The sequence below is a fragment of the Homalodisca vitripennis genome, chromosome 1 (assembly GCF_021130785.1).
Source record: "Homalodisca vitripennis isolate AUS2020 chromosome 1, UT_GWSS_2.1, whole genome shotgun sequence".
Classification (NCBI taxonomy): Eukaryota; Metazoa; Arthropoda; class Insecta; order Hemiptera; family Cicadellidae; genus Homalodisca; species Homalodisca vitripennis.
The window spans coordinates 83,053,258-83,069,351 of NC_060207.1; the positions used below are offsets into that span (position 1 = coordinate 83,053,258).

General features: G+C 33.5%; 1 protein-coding gene across 3 annotated transcripts in view; it reads right to left on the reverse strand.

Moving 5' to 3' along the window:
• LOC124365784 (homeobox protein araucan) overlaps positions 1-16,094 on the reverse strand; it is a 185,644-nt gene that overhangs the window by 82,296 nt on the left and 87,254 nt on the right. The gene's annotated exons all lie outside the window — the stretch shown is intronic.

Sequence of the window (16,094 nt, forward strand, 5' to 3'; positions counted from 1 at the left end):
CGCATAAACAAGTTTATTCTCGAGTTTCAGGATAAACGCGTGCTTAAACGTTCGACTTCATGGCGCTTTTATTTTCCCGGTGGAAAAGGGAACAGATTTACTGGTATTCATCATATCCTTTTTGAAATATTATTTTATGAATGGCTGAGCGTTAGCCTTATCAACCAGGCCACTGACTATTTCTTTTGTCTGTCCGTTCGCATAATATATCAGGAACGGATTGGGATATAGACTTGAAATTTTGCATTAGCATATATTTCTACAAAAGTAACATCGAGTTCATGAATTAGTGAACGATCTTCCATGGAATTCAGCTGATAGGTTTTGAAATCCCTTACCAGATTATCACTCACGGGGATATCTTAAAGACGAATTTAGTCACCTGAAATTTTGAATTTCCACATAGGTAAGTAATGTTTAAGTCGATGATAGTGCTCTATGATGTTCTTTCATGGAGTTCGATGAGCGTTAACCTTAAACTCTCATCAGGATATCTCAAGAAAGAACTGAGTTTGACTTCATAGTTTGCTTTAGAATTTACTTATGGTATCTCATGGTTTTATGGTATAATGTAGCCTAGAAAAACGAGATGAGTCTTTTAAACAATAACTCGGTAGAACGGACCATAGATGGATCCGACAGGACATTTGTTCACAAGCTTTGTATAAAACCAACCATCCCAACAAATTATCATCACATATGTATGTACTGAGCAATAGCATAGGCTTGAATAGCCTGCACAGTATACCCTTAACACCAATGTAAAAATGTAACAATTTTACTGTTACCTTTAATTTTGACCTTTTGACTTCAAAATCAACATGTTTTTCCTTTGCCCAAGGCAGGCCTAAGTACCAATTTTTAAGCCTCTCTAAGATTTATCTACCAAGAGTTATTTACAGACAACAACGACACGATCTTGAATGTATCTATCAGGTATCATATAAAATTGGCGGAACAAACTGCCCTAGAACAGTCTGTTTAGCACCAGCGATGGCGATCACGCCGGGACTACAGATAGGGGTCTGCAAACGATATGCTGAGCAGGTTTGTCCTTCTACAGACATTACGGCTCACGAGCAGTCTACTAGTAGACTTGATGGTGTCGAGTTTACGGCGCCGGTTAGGCAGTTAGATGTCCTATCTCACTATCAGTTGCGGCTCTAGGAACTGCAGGGGTGCAAGTGGTACTGGCGTAAAAGTCACAAGGCAGGGAGCTTCTCAAAATGTAGACGCGAATCACAAAACTCCCCATTCTCATCCCTAATCAAAATCGCAATCCTACTTTCATCCCTGAGGCATGAATTATTGGGTAAATTTATAAAAAATGTTACATTATACATATTAAGTACTTGATATTGCATAGTATAACGGTCTCTAGTTATGTGAAATATACGTCAAAATACGCCATACAGCTTAGAATATTAGGGAAGTATAAATCAGAAGCGTATACATGACAATTGGATCATTATCCCCTAAATAATTTACGGTTATGCCCCTGATATGGATAAATCAGGACCATTGGATAATATAACCTATCAGTATTAGTCAAAATTGTCAAACCTATCATGTTATGTAAGACTCTCTTAACAATTTGCTTAGGATTATGCTTTATAAGCTCCATTAATTTTTGTTCACCTCTTTTGTCTCCTCGTATCGTATGAATATTTAAATAAACATTTTTTTTTACAAATATGAAGAAACTAAGGTGGTTTGTTAATAAGTTCATATTTATTTAATTTAATGTAAGATGCGATTAATTTTAAAATCCAAAATATTATCAAAACTGTTAGTAATTCTTGATGGCTCTTTTTATAAATAATGAATTTGTTAAATAAGTTTTGGTGATAATGAAAAGGTCGTAGTTATGATTGCGTGAATGCCATTTTGTTTGGTACAGGTAAAATTGCGAAATACAGGTGTTAATAATAACTCTCTGCTAAACAATTTCCTCCCTTTTTTACTCGTATAAAGAAGCCTCAAATTAAATATTGAATACGCACGTGCATATTTTTTATTTACATCTATGAGGAAATAAAAATAAACCAGTAATAAAATGTAGCATATATGAGACAATGTAGCAATACGCGTTTAAAGCATTTATACAGTCAAAGTAATACAGCAGACCTGGTGTATAAAACGTAGTGTGCATAGCCTATATCACCTGTTAACGACCTTGTCGAACACGATCTGCGCTTCAAAAGGAAATACAGATGATCGGAAACTATTCCAACAAAGATCTTGATGCAACAAAAACACAGCACAGCATTTTAGAACGTACTTTATAGAAAAACTTAGGTTTATCGACAAGATCGATCGCAGCATGGAGGCGCCAGCGCAGAGCTTGTAGCTCGCTGGAGCGGGACACCTAATGGACGGTCCAATCGGCAGAGTGGCTGGCAGGACAAAAAGTAAATCTGTTATTGGAAGAGAGGAGAGCTCTGCCAATATTTGGCTCTTGAGCGCTCAATTATTTGATTGCACGAAGGGTTGTGCCCCTCTATTAATGCCCGCTACCCCTCGCACCCCGTCTTATCGGCTACTGAATATTTGTTTATGTGGAGTTAATAGTTATTACGTCTGATTCTGAGAGATTGGTCAACAGCTGATACTCCTCTGTGGTTCTGGAACGTGGGGTTGATTCGTCTGATTTGATTACCAACGTTCATTGACTCATTACATAAACTTTTAATGGTTGCAAAGCTGAAGAAATAATGTTTACTTCTGAAAATTCCAATCACCTGGAGGTAAAAAAAGTAAATGCGTGTGAATTTTACGTAATCGACCAATTGATTAATTGCACATAATTACTCAAGCAAGTGATGAAGATAACAACATCGAATTGGTAAAGTAAAGTAGCAAAGAGATGATTTTGTGCTAAGTTAAGTTGAAGCTATCGAGAACTTAGATAAGAATTTCGTGAGTAATTTCGATCCAGACATTACTATGTCGGTGAAGTCCAGCAGAAGCTACACCTGGTGTACAAAATACTCCATGAATACTGCCAAGAAAGGATTTTCTATTCTTGTCTCTAGGTGGTTGCGCGGTGAGTTTGGAGGATGCTGATATCATGAACGGTTCCAGGTGCAAGACCTGTGGAAGCCCTATGTAAGACAATGTAAGGTGAGCATGAAGCGAGTGAGAGGGTGCGACCCAACACCGTGAAGCTGCCATAGTCTGCGTCCAGGGCACGCCCCTCTCTTCTCACATAGCCTCTTACCCATCAACAGATTAGACTCGCCACAAGTACGGACTTGAACTGGTTTTATTACACAAGAACCGCATGGGAGAGCAAAAAACTACGACAATGTGAAAGAGTGCCCTCGTGCGGATTTAGATTCAACCGGTTCCATTATTACGACATGCCCCTATTTCTTATTGTGCACCATTTCTGACTCTGGTTCTATTTTAAGATGTGTAAAATATAACTCCCTTAGATTTTGAATTCTGGAAGAAACGGTCTGTTGTGTTGTATTGGCTAATCGTTATTTCAAAAATTGAATGCCTGTTTTATAAGGAATTAAGTCTGACACGGCAGATTCTTACTTTAATTTTTGTTTGTAGATTAAACTACAATCCCCGTTCATATATATTTAACATTCGTATTAAATATATATAAATTGTTATATATGTATCTGAATTTATGCTTACTTTTAACTGATATGAGCACATTAAAATTAGCTTTATTCCTAGTTTTTTACTGTCTAAAAAATGTTGAAAGGAGTAAAAACAATAGTTTTGAATTATTATTGTTTTTAAAATGAACGAACCTCACTTCACTGAATATTCCAGTAGACCATTTTGTATTCTACAGTAGTTTTCAATGTGAAACGAAGCCATCAAACTTCCACTCTAGCCTTACATAGGAGAAAAGCAGGAATACAAATACGAAAATCATTACAGAAAATATTAACAATTACCGCATAACACATAATATTTCAACTCTAGTGGATTAATTAAAATAAATATTTCTTATGTTAAAATGCCTATCTTCTCAATTTCAACCATAGGTAGCCTACTACAATACGCGTTCTTTTCAGCCGTGGAAAATATCCAAAAATGTAGCAGTGAAATAGATTGTTTAGTATGTGTATATCTGTTGTAGGGTAGGTTGGAAAGTAGCTCACAATCGATTGGGCTGGAACGAAGATCGTAGAAATAACACTAAAGGTCATGTAAAGATGATCAAATCCATTACGTTCATAGTTATTGTATCGAAGATGCGGACAGATCTCTGAGCTTTGGGAAACACTTTTAAGGACCAATACCAGTTTAAAGTTTTTGTTCACATTTGCAAACACTGTTGCAAAACGGTCTCCAGATTAAATATTAGTTGGCGTATTTCTCCCCTCCACTAGTTAAACTTTTATTCGTAGTTGTGATTAATTGAACTTAAAATCTCAGTTTTCTTAGTCTTTGTAATAATTGAAATAAACGAAATACTCTGTGTTAATTAATTCTCAGTTGACAAGTAAACATGCAAATTCAGAATCGATATCAATCAGTTCACTCAGCCAGCATAATGAAGCGCAAGAACCCTTTACTTCGTAACAAAAACAATCGAATGAAGGGACAAGTTCCACTGGAGTACGGGGCGTGGGAAGCGCTAGGAAGTATGCCAAATGATCCAATATTTTCGCAGAGAAGTGTCGGTCGGCTGGGGAAGAGTATCGATGGGGGTTTTTGTGGCGAGCGGCGACCACTTCAGCCAAGGGTCTGTCCCCAAGGGCTCTCTGCAACGCCTTCTGAATATATAGCGGTGTCCACTCGAGGCTCGGGACACGAGTAAAATCCGTCTCCAACACTTCGGAACTGCTGAATATGGTCGCTTTCTCACGGTTATGAATAATTTAGAGGATCGAATGCATTCAGAGATATTCAAATATCGGCACTTTGTCGGGCTGAAATTACTGGCAAAATATGGCTTGTAAAAGTACAAACTTTGCAAATATACGCGTATTTATGCTTTTCCAATCAATAATTTTTAAGCTCATTTTTTGAGGTTTTTTGTGAATAGTTCTTATTCTAAAAAAAATCATATTTCAGTTTTAGTTTTATTTTTCTTTCTACAACAGTTCAGGATGATAGAAATGTACGTAAAATAAGTGTGTGTTTTATTTTATTTTCCAATTTAATACCTTATATGTTAAACGATTAGAGAAAAGTTCAACTGTAACGTCTAAACAGATAAAAAAATATAAGCCAGTAATAATAATTTTCGAACAGCATACTTTAGAATTGACAGTGAATTAACGGTTATTGACGAGATATCGAGATATATGTATTGTACTGTACTAACAACGGGCTTTAAATGAGTTTATATGCAAAGTTTACAAAAAGAACCAATTTTCAGATCATTGGTTCAGATCAGTTACGTTTTTTGTTACTTGGAATCTCTTGATTGTTTGTAGTGAAAAGGTGCTCACGCTTGAAACGAAAGTTACTGCGCAATCCTGTCTGCTCGTTCTAATGAGATTTTAAATTATAAGAACATCAAAGTAGAAAGAAATTACGTCATAACGTACAGTTGAATTAGCGGAAAATGTTTAGGAAGTTCAGATTAATCCCATAACGTCAGTATAGTGGTTAAAGTAGACTACATTTCCGTTATAATACCGAAGTTTGAGATTTCCATAAACATTGATTTGAAATACTTTTTGAGGTAATTTGAATTCATGAATTTTAGAATGCAAACGGATAAAGAAATATAGCCTATCTGAAGAATAAATACTTCAGCGTCAAACAGCACTTCTTGTGCCGTGGAATAGACTGACACCTGTGTCGGGCGGAAGACTGTGTTCCTAGTATACACAGAAAACCTGGTGTCAACGTTTACAGTTGACACACCGAGAGCAGACCCAGATGGCCGTTCCCTGGACAGGTGACCCCTGTCACAGTACCAAGCGTGGAGAAACATTAGTAAAAGTTCGCAAAGGATTTTGAGGACTTATCCTGGAAATTATAGAATGGTATAATACCTAAGTAGACACTGTAAACGAAACATAATATTTCTGTGGGATTCTTATACATATCTTACAAAAGGATTCAGTTTTGAGTTATGGAGAGCCCCAGTCATGATATATTTATAGAGGAAGTGATAAATACGTTTTAACTTTAAAAACTTATTGTATTGTACAGATACAAATTGTATATAAAATGTGATCCAACTCTTAAGTTAGTTAAATAGTTAAAGGAATTGAATTTCTACCATATATCCTTTCTCAATATGTAACGCGTGCCAGTGTGTCTTTATCTGTTGCGATGAATAAGATGGACAAGTTTACTTCCTCTGATCTAATGAGTGGCGTGGTTGCCTTTAACTATAATAGGAATTCCTGCACTTTAATGTCTATTAAGGAAGCAGGTAACACCTGTATAAGATTAATGTATGATTTCATCTTTTCATCATATTTTAACGGTATAGGTACGTATTAAAATATCTGTAATAAAAGGCAATTTCAATTTTAGCAGCCAAGTTATATATCCAAGACGGAAATTAACGTGTTTCTGAAAACCAATTTCAATCATTCTTATTGTTATGTTTCTTTTAAGCGCCTTTACGATGTTTTTCATAATTAACCAATGGGCATCTTTAAATTAGTAGCCTATACATAAAAAGAACACCAATTTTGAATTAAAACATTTTAATATAGGAGCAACCTAAATAAATTTTAACAGTTGAGGTACCTATATTAAAATTCCTTCTGTCATATCAAAGCACTCGTCGTGAGGAAAACATACAATGCAAAGTACAATGATCAGATATCTTATATGGTACTTTAAAATGTACTTAATGTGATGACATTGTTAATTTTCAAACACTCAACTGCATCCGATATAGACAGTCTTTAAAAATAGTGTAGGCCACTTCGCATATAGGTATTTAGTAGATACAACTACTTATGTTCGTTTATTACTAATTACTATTGAGTTTTTGGGCCTTACACAAAGTGATGAGACCTTTTATGGGTAGAGGTTCCAATTTATCACCATAAATTTTGGAATTGGCGTAAACATTTTTGTGAAAAAGATTCTCTCTCAAAATTCAATAACAATAAAGTTAGCGTAAACATAATGTGCATATAAATAAAATAGCTTTATACAAAGTTGTGAAACAAACAGTTTTGCCAACAGCAGAAAGGAGCAAAGTTAAATTAATTTAAAAATTAAAACAGTACTATAACAAAAACCAGTTCAGCTGCGACAAGACCCAACAGGCCCTCATTTGGAGTCAATTTGCGAGTATATTATTCTTTTTTTGGGCTAAGGAAAACGCTTATAAATGCCAAAATTGCATAATTTTGGTGTCACATAAATCAAAGAAACGTATTATGATAATAGCATAAATACGAATATCCATATTCTTGAAACCAGTAATTATTTAGAATATCGTAATTATTAATAACCCTTCTGGTCACGGCTCCACAGGTTAACTCCCCGCCACCTTGAAGGTTGGGTATTTGTTATTTGTCTGGTAGAACAGGTGTTTACCTCACTCCCCTCCAGGAAAGAAAGTTTCCTCCATGTCCGACCCCTGGAGAAATGTCATGACGTTTTCTCTATTCCACCTAACGGGACTTATGGTTATCAAACCATTCCACCCGACGTGTTTATATTCATTCCATTACAGTACCGAGTACAGTCCAATTATTTAATATGGATGAATGGGTTCGCAGTAATTCAATGTTGAACATTATGAGAGGTAAAGTAGCATAAACTTAAAACGGAAAAGAATTGTTACGGCAAACTGTACTTTTGGTCACAAGGAACTATGGAACTGTTTATAACTTCTGTTCCAAAATGCGAATGAAAATTAGAACCTCTACGGATTGTACTAAACTCCGGCGGTGTTTTAGTTGCAAGATCTACATATTTTAGATTGCATACGTAATCATTTTTAATTGAAATACCAGCATATACATTGTAAATATAGTTTATAGAAACAAAAATGAAAGCGGTAAACAACAATAACTCTTTTAAGCTCTTGTTGTAAGCAAACTGTTTAGCCGATAAATCCGAGATCTAATCAATATGAATAGATCAGTTACAATACATTACTAATAAGATTATTAGGAATTAAAGTAGGGTACTATAGTAAGGTATACAAAAGGTATTAAATTAACCTGAAGATGATATCCCAGATTTCGAAATGTACATAGTATGAAAATAAAAGTTAAAAAAGTGTTAAAAGGTTTATACATATTGTGTTATACATATTAGATTAATTTTTATTTTATTCAACTCAACTAACAGTTATAAAATTAAATTACATTCATGTGTATTTATTCATTTTAATACTTTATATTAAATATAAATCTAACATTAAAATCAAACTGCTGTTAAAAAATTACACTTTTTACCTTACCAAACTGTAACAGTTATTAAATAGAAACATTATTGGTTTAGTTTAATTTATAAGTAACACCTTTCATATCATTGTAGACTATTTTTGTAACAAAGGTAATTAATTAACAAACCTCGTGGTTTTGATAAGGACCCATTATTGTAATGTTTTTACAGCATAAGGGACGCACCTGCTATGGCTGTTACCATATTATCTGTCATTTTAAATTGTTATAGTTTCAATAGTGAGATAAATAAAATAAAGAATAAGGTACCTACAAGACATTTTTACATAATAAAAGTGTGGATTTCTTCGCAAGATTTTGAAACTAAACGATAAGAATATAAGTCTGTTCGGTTAGTAGTGTTGTCAGTGTAACATTAAAATCTTCAAACATACATTAATATTTAATAAAGTAAAGAGATAATTTAGATTCTTGGGGTTACAAAGAAAGCAACAATCCCTACGCTTCAAACTGAGTTTCTTTTTAATATTTACGGCGAACATTTTATATCCTGTAAGTGATGTAACTCATGTATATACAATTTTACTGTGTTCTATAAATATACGGTAGCTCTTTAATGTAAAGATAAATATATGAGATTTAGTGCTCCTGCGTTTTCAGTGCACTCACGCGCCTAACCTCAAAACCGCTATAATAACGGATATATCAGACGTCAGATCGATCGCAGAGCACGTCAAACTCTGGATAATGACAGACGCGGACGGTAGCAGGCAGGAGGGTAGTCGATGATCGATCAACCCCTAGCTACAGTAGCAGGAGCAGTGGCAGTGGCCAGTTGATGGGAATACAAGGGCCGCGCTAATAGCCGATATAGGAGGCAGTTGCATCAATATAGATGGCAGTGGCGTCGATACAGGTGGACGGTACTGCACCGACGAATAATTCACGGGCCGGGGGCGAGCGATACCAAATGGAATTTCCACCACCATTGTAGTGTATCGGATATGCCAATAAAGCTTATCAATTGCACTGACAGATCGGGATTTCACAGCACAAGTCAAAATTGCAATTGTCACCAGGGGGGGAGGGGGTAGTGGGGTGAAGGGGCAGCAAGGGGAGGAGCGCATGCGCGTACGTCGGAGCGCGCACCCTTGTTCAACACCTTGCTAACACGGTGCGATCCGAAGGTTCATAATGTTTTTATTGGCTTTTCAAGTACAAATCAAAGCACTATTGTTTTAATACCCCAGACAAGTGCCACGCTTCCTTTACAGCCCCTGCTCTATACCGAGCCGTCGCTTCGTTTTATGCCTTCCGTTACTACGTTGTACACTCTGGTTCTCTTGTTGTCTCTCCTGACGTATGGAGGGAGTACAATGGAGCTCATACGCTCAAGTGCTTTACAGTTACATTCAATTGACAAATAAATTAATGTTAGCTAACATACAGGTTAGACGAAGTCTTTAAACAAACCAGTAGTAAACTACTACATATACTCATGCATTACTCAATTGTATGCACCAAAATAGTTTTAAAATAAACCAGCGAACAAACGTTTACGCATAGCTCCTCGTCCCATACCCAACTGAAATGATAGGATTTTTTCTTTTCATATCTATTTGAAATACTAACATTTTCTCTTGAAATACGTCACTGAAATGAAAAGATTTCCCCTTTCTCATATCTAACCGTAATGATCATATATATCTCAATGCATCACTGAAATTTTAAGACTTTCTATTATCATAATATGCAAGTGATAAGGTTTATTTTCCTGTACGTAAAAGAAATGATAATTCTCTTTTAAGGCACACCGAAATTATTATTGCTTTGGTCCATAACTTACTGAAATGATAGACTATTTTCTGTAATTATACCTAACTAAAGTGATAACATTTTTTCGTTCCATAGGCTATCTATGACATGATATTTGATCTTATTACATCTACTTGAAATTATAATAATTTTCTTTCCATGTCTTACTGAAATGATGGTGGCTACTATTTCCTAATGGTATATCTAATTTAAATGATATAGTGTTACGTCCCGATTAAGTAGGCTAATGTACTGAAGAAAACTTAAAAGATTTGCATTACGTTGAGTTTAAATGCATGTAATGCAAAAAAGCTCTTTGAAAATCAAGTGAGTTTTATTAGCACAAGCTCTCTCTATGAGAACTTATTGTCGAAGAGACTCCTAATACAGTATTTGATTCTATAAACATGTACTGGGCTAGTTGAGTGGTGTTTGTTTAAAAATATGATAAAAATTCTTTGAATAAATCGTAATCTGTATAGTAATATTTATTTTAATTTAAATGAACTATTTTATATGAGTGGTACGCGCAGAATATTGGTGTAGTTCCCTACAGCAATGTTCCGGCGAGCGAACTTCTTTCGCTAGTTTATTCAATCAAGTTGTTTGTGTTGAATAAAACATAATTCTATTGATTTGTTTATATTGCTCTATTATCTATGTAAATTTAAATAACAGTTACATATTATAAAACTAAAATATAAATTTATAACTCATAAATATGGTTATATATTTTCTTTCTAATTAACTTCCCAATACAGTAAATAACTTCTAGTAGACTTCGAATTAAAAAAGAATATAGGCTATACATCATTCGCCCAATACTTACGTTGAAAAACCAATAAGTCATAGTTTGAGAAACATTTAAATCAGTAGTTTTAAATGTGAATCAGAAATTATATGAACAAAATAAATTATATTTTACATTTTATTTACAATAGTTAGTTTGATAACTATTCACGGCATTATCTAGAGCACTAAGTTTTTAAGTTTTACCCTACTGGCAAATAACTTAAGTAAAGCATGGTAAGCAATTTTAACTTACTGAATATATTATATTATATCACTGCAATCTTGTATGAAACTTAATGACCTTAACGGTCTAATTTGATAAAAAAATCAATTGATAAAGTATGTTAGAAAAGCGGCATTCAGATCACCATTGGCCATACAGAAGTGAAAATGATCGAAATGAAAAAGTTCTGGCGTTTCTGGGATGTATAAGGCCTTAATTAACACACGCAAATAACACATTAGCATTTAACATTGAAATACTTGTTTGGTTAAGACATATCACCTCGGCCTGTTCTTACATCACTCGCTAGACAGCACACGATCTTAATACACACATTTTCACGAAAAGAAAATTATTATATTTTTTGTAACTCAAGAAAAGTAATCAAATATTTAATAAATTCCGGTAAACAGACTTATACGTGGCTACCAATAGAATTGGATTCATAGGATACCGGTTTTCGGACAATCGCTATTATTGTGTTCTTACGTTACAAAAGATTGTAGCACTGCGTTTCGGGAACTGATATCTATTCTCTTCTGCGGGTGTAAATAGATTAAAACATATTGTTCAACATTAAATAGGCTACAACCCATAAATCAATAAAATATGGGGAACGAACACGCATGAAGAATATGATTTCTTTAATTAATTTACGTGCGTGTTCAACTTAAGTCTTAACTTTTTACCATATAAAAATGAGGCCAGTTATTAGTTCTCGGCAAGTAGTGTTTCAATTTTTTTCTAACACATAACGTATGACATCACATACCCAAGATCCTCTTATATTTTCAAATCATCCATGTAATGGGTTTTAAAAGACTTTAAGTAAATAAAGAAGAGCGAAGTTTAAATTAGCTATTCCATCCTTTGGCTCTTGAAACCACAAGCGCTGAATATATTCAGTTTTAAACGTTACTATCCAATTTTATATAGTTATTTTTATCACGGCATTATCGTAATAAAACAAAAATCCGATGTACATATATGTGAGCATAGCTGTGCGACACGGCACCCGGCACCCGGTACCCGGCACAGGTTTAGTGACTTATCCGTGTTTTGTAGTCGAGCGGACAGTTACTGTTTTAATTCCATGTCGCGATAGTCCTGTTGGCCTAACCATGATTTACCTCTGACACCTGACGATAAGGAGGTAATCACCCCTCACGTCACCAGCTTATAATTACCTTGTACCTCAGCCTTTATTTATGACACTTTGTCTGCTTTGACTATGCAACTCGCACCGCTTCCGTTGTGACCGAACTGCAACCGCAGCAAGATTAATCCAGGTTCATTGTTTCGCTTCACCGTGTCCACTGTATAAAACACACTGCTGATATAAGTGTTGAAATCAGCTATGAGAAGTTACAGTTGACGTAGATACTGTACATGAAGTGAATAAACTGTATAACAATTGTGACCCTTGAAATTAGGTTTAAAATTCACTATAAAGGAACATACAATAAGACATTTTAGGATTTTATTTACAATGAAAGTAAATCAAAATTTTGGAAAACAATTCCGAATTTTAAATGCTCTCAATACACATCAGGAGATACCCTTGCGCTCTTCCCTTGTCAATTCTTCGGTTAGCTGTATACTTCAGCATTGCAAAGTTCGTTGCATAATAAACACAAACAGAAAAGTTTCATTTTAAATTCTTTCTGATATTCCAATGTTATATTCGATATAACTTATTGATGTTTTATTCCTAAATACGCGACTAAACCCACAAGAATTTGTTTTGCTCGGAAAACAGTTGTTTCAATTATAATCCGGAATCCGAGGTTAAAAAACAATTGTAATATAACCTCCTTTTATAAAAAACGTAATTTTAATCATAGAATGGGGTTAGAACATTTTCAGACTCGAACGCAACAGGAAGAGTTAAGATTGATTTAAACCAATTTCTTGAAATTGTCATCTCGGATTTACAATTTAATCACAATATCCGAGAATTTGCCTTTAGTACATAAGAAACACTAGGTTAAATATGCAAAGTTTTATTGATATAGTTTGAAGTTTTAGGTTATATAAGGTGAATATCCGACAAAAGTTTTATTTTGTTTTAAAAGAGTTTAACTATTTAATCATGATGCCACTTATGAGACAGTTCGGTAACTAAAGTTAACGTTAATTGCAACTAATGCAAGCAAGTGTTTGTCGTTATCGACATGTATTTAACGAGAACTTATTAAACATAATAATCGACTCATTGCGTATACTATACATACATAGGTTTACAACTCGTAACAATGTATCCTACGTAGTAAAACAATTGGGAATGTGTTGAGTTTTACTGTCTGTTTTTATAACAATTTTACACCAGCTAATATGAAAAAATAATGTCTTTTGAGTTTTTATATAAAATACTGTATTTGATCATTTATCTTCCCTTACATTTATACAATTTACTGGCATTGCGTTTTTTTTTTTGCAATATTTATTTAAATAGGCTATGGTGGTTCTGAATGTTTTATTTTTATGTGTTTACGGCAATTCCAGCTAGACGTGCCGTAGTTGTACAAATATATACAACGATAAAACCGTACGTTTTTTGCTGTAGCCTACACACATTTTGTTATTTTATTGATATAGTCAACAGTCCACTTTTTATTTGAGTTTAAATGAAATAATATTATTTTCAGTAATTTTACTTGTGAGACTAAATTTAAATTTACCTAAGTCTAACCAACCATATGAAGAACAGCTTTCTGACCAAGTAACATTATAATAATATTGTAAATATAAAATCAAGTAATTTTTAATTTCAATAAAATTTAAAAGATTAAAATTACAAAATAATTACTTTATTTTTATAATAACTAACTTATCTAAACTAAAAGACAGCATTTATTGCGATATATATAAAGAATGTTTAATTCTCGAATTTTATCTCAAATGCATACTTTATATTGTTACTTGCTAATAATTTCTTAAATTATACAGCTGGATAAGTGAAACAAAGCCTAGCTAAAGAAGCAAAGCTGAAACACAAATAATATATTTCCCGCCGATACAGCTTTACAATTTTGAATTTGACAATAATTGCGTTTGATTGATATTTTAAGTTATGAAAATATTTACGCACGATAAAATTAAACATGTAATAATACAATACAACAAATATATACAGGTAGAAAGAAGTTATAATTCAGAGTTATAATTCATAATTAGACCCTAACACATTTCATATAACGTTAGCAAAAAAATTTGCGCGTGTATTTAAAGATTACAATTCCAAAATATAGCTTTTTGTATTTTATTATCGGCAAATAGATTGGAATATTTAGTGAAATCTAATTTAGTTAAAATGAATAACGACTGCACAGTAATTACAATTAATGAACTAACTGATACATTAATCAAATTTAACAAAACAACAGCGCAAAACAAAAGTACATAAAGTGCTTTTATATGGTACATTTGTACTTGGAAATATAGAATCGCTTGTATAGGGTGTAATACTCGTATATTAGGCCCGGCGAGCGCTGCACGGCGGCGAGAGGTTAACCCAACATTGCACAGCAGCTGCGCCCGCGTGGCGGCACCCAGATGCTCTATTAGATTATTTGAGTAACGAATAGCTTCTCCCTGCCAAAGTGAATCACACTGTAATGGATACGGCCAATTTGACGCCCCATAGCGCCCGTAGCTACGGGGTGACCGCGACTGACCCTGCCCCGTCCATTACGGGACCTCCGAACAAAAAATGCCCGTAACGTAATCTCTTTATCTCGGCGTCACACTTTTCTTTAATACATCGTTTTAAATATTTCCACTTCTGATACACCTCTTATCATTCCATGTGACATTTTAGTTAATAAGTTAACTCGACTTTGTTGTACTGTCTTGTTTGCATACCGTATCGCTGCTCGGTTGCAAATAATTGACATTATCCTTAGCTGAATTGCAGAGTTCCATAGTTGACAAAGGTTTTAATTAATATCATTGTTTTGACGAAACAATGTCTTAATAATCAATCCCATTGTTACGAATTGTAATAATTTTGGAAACTTTATATACTATCTACGACTATAAATTGTTCTTCTAGTAGGTACCTTTAATAAGTTGTGTAATGAAACGAGTAATATAACTTAATTTGTAATCTTTGTATATGAAATACATTTTCGTCAAATAATATATTTAGCTTGGGTTAATAAAGACTTTAAATACTTTTTAGTAAAAAATCATTGTTTTACGAGTTTATTTATACAATAATACTGTTTTGATTGTAATAAATGATATATTACTTTGCCTATTAAATTAATTTATATGAAATCCAAATAAAATACATGTTGTAAATTATTTTAATAAGTTACTTCATCACATATTTTGCAATGATGAAAAGTGTTAAATTAATAATAAACGTTTAATCAGAGAATATTAGATTTAAAATTAGGGCCAATAATTTATACTTCAGTGCTAATAACACCAAAAGAAAATTAATTTGAAATCTTCAACCTGTAAATAGGCCTATTATATAGTTTGATGGATTAGAATTCGTCATAGCGCTTCTCACAGCAAGAATAGCTGCGGACAGGGTTTCATATCAATAGCACTCTATTTTATTTTAATCATATAGTAATAAAACTTATATATTGTGTAATGTTCAGTGGTAGGTATATAGAAAAGAACATTATTTTTATGTTATATAATATTTTCTGATTACTTTATTCACAATTAATTTTGTTTAAACTATAACTGAATTAAAACTAATCTGTTATACATAAGAATAATTAAAGCAACCGTTAAAAAATTATAGATATAGTTATTCGCTTACCAACACATTAAATAGAATACAATAAAACATCGAATTGTAAATAAACTATACATGTTATTTGTAATCCGAAATTTCCCAGTGAAACAAATCCTCCCCCTATTTTAATCGTACTAATGTTGTGCTTTATATAAGGGCAGTTTAAACGTAAACTAAGTAGATTTTATTAATGTTA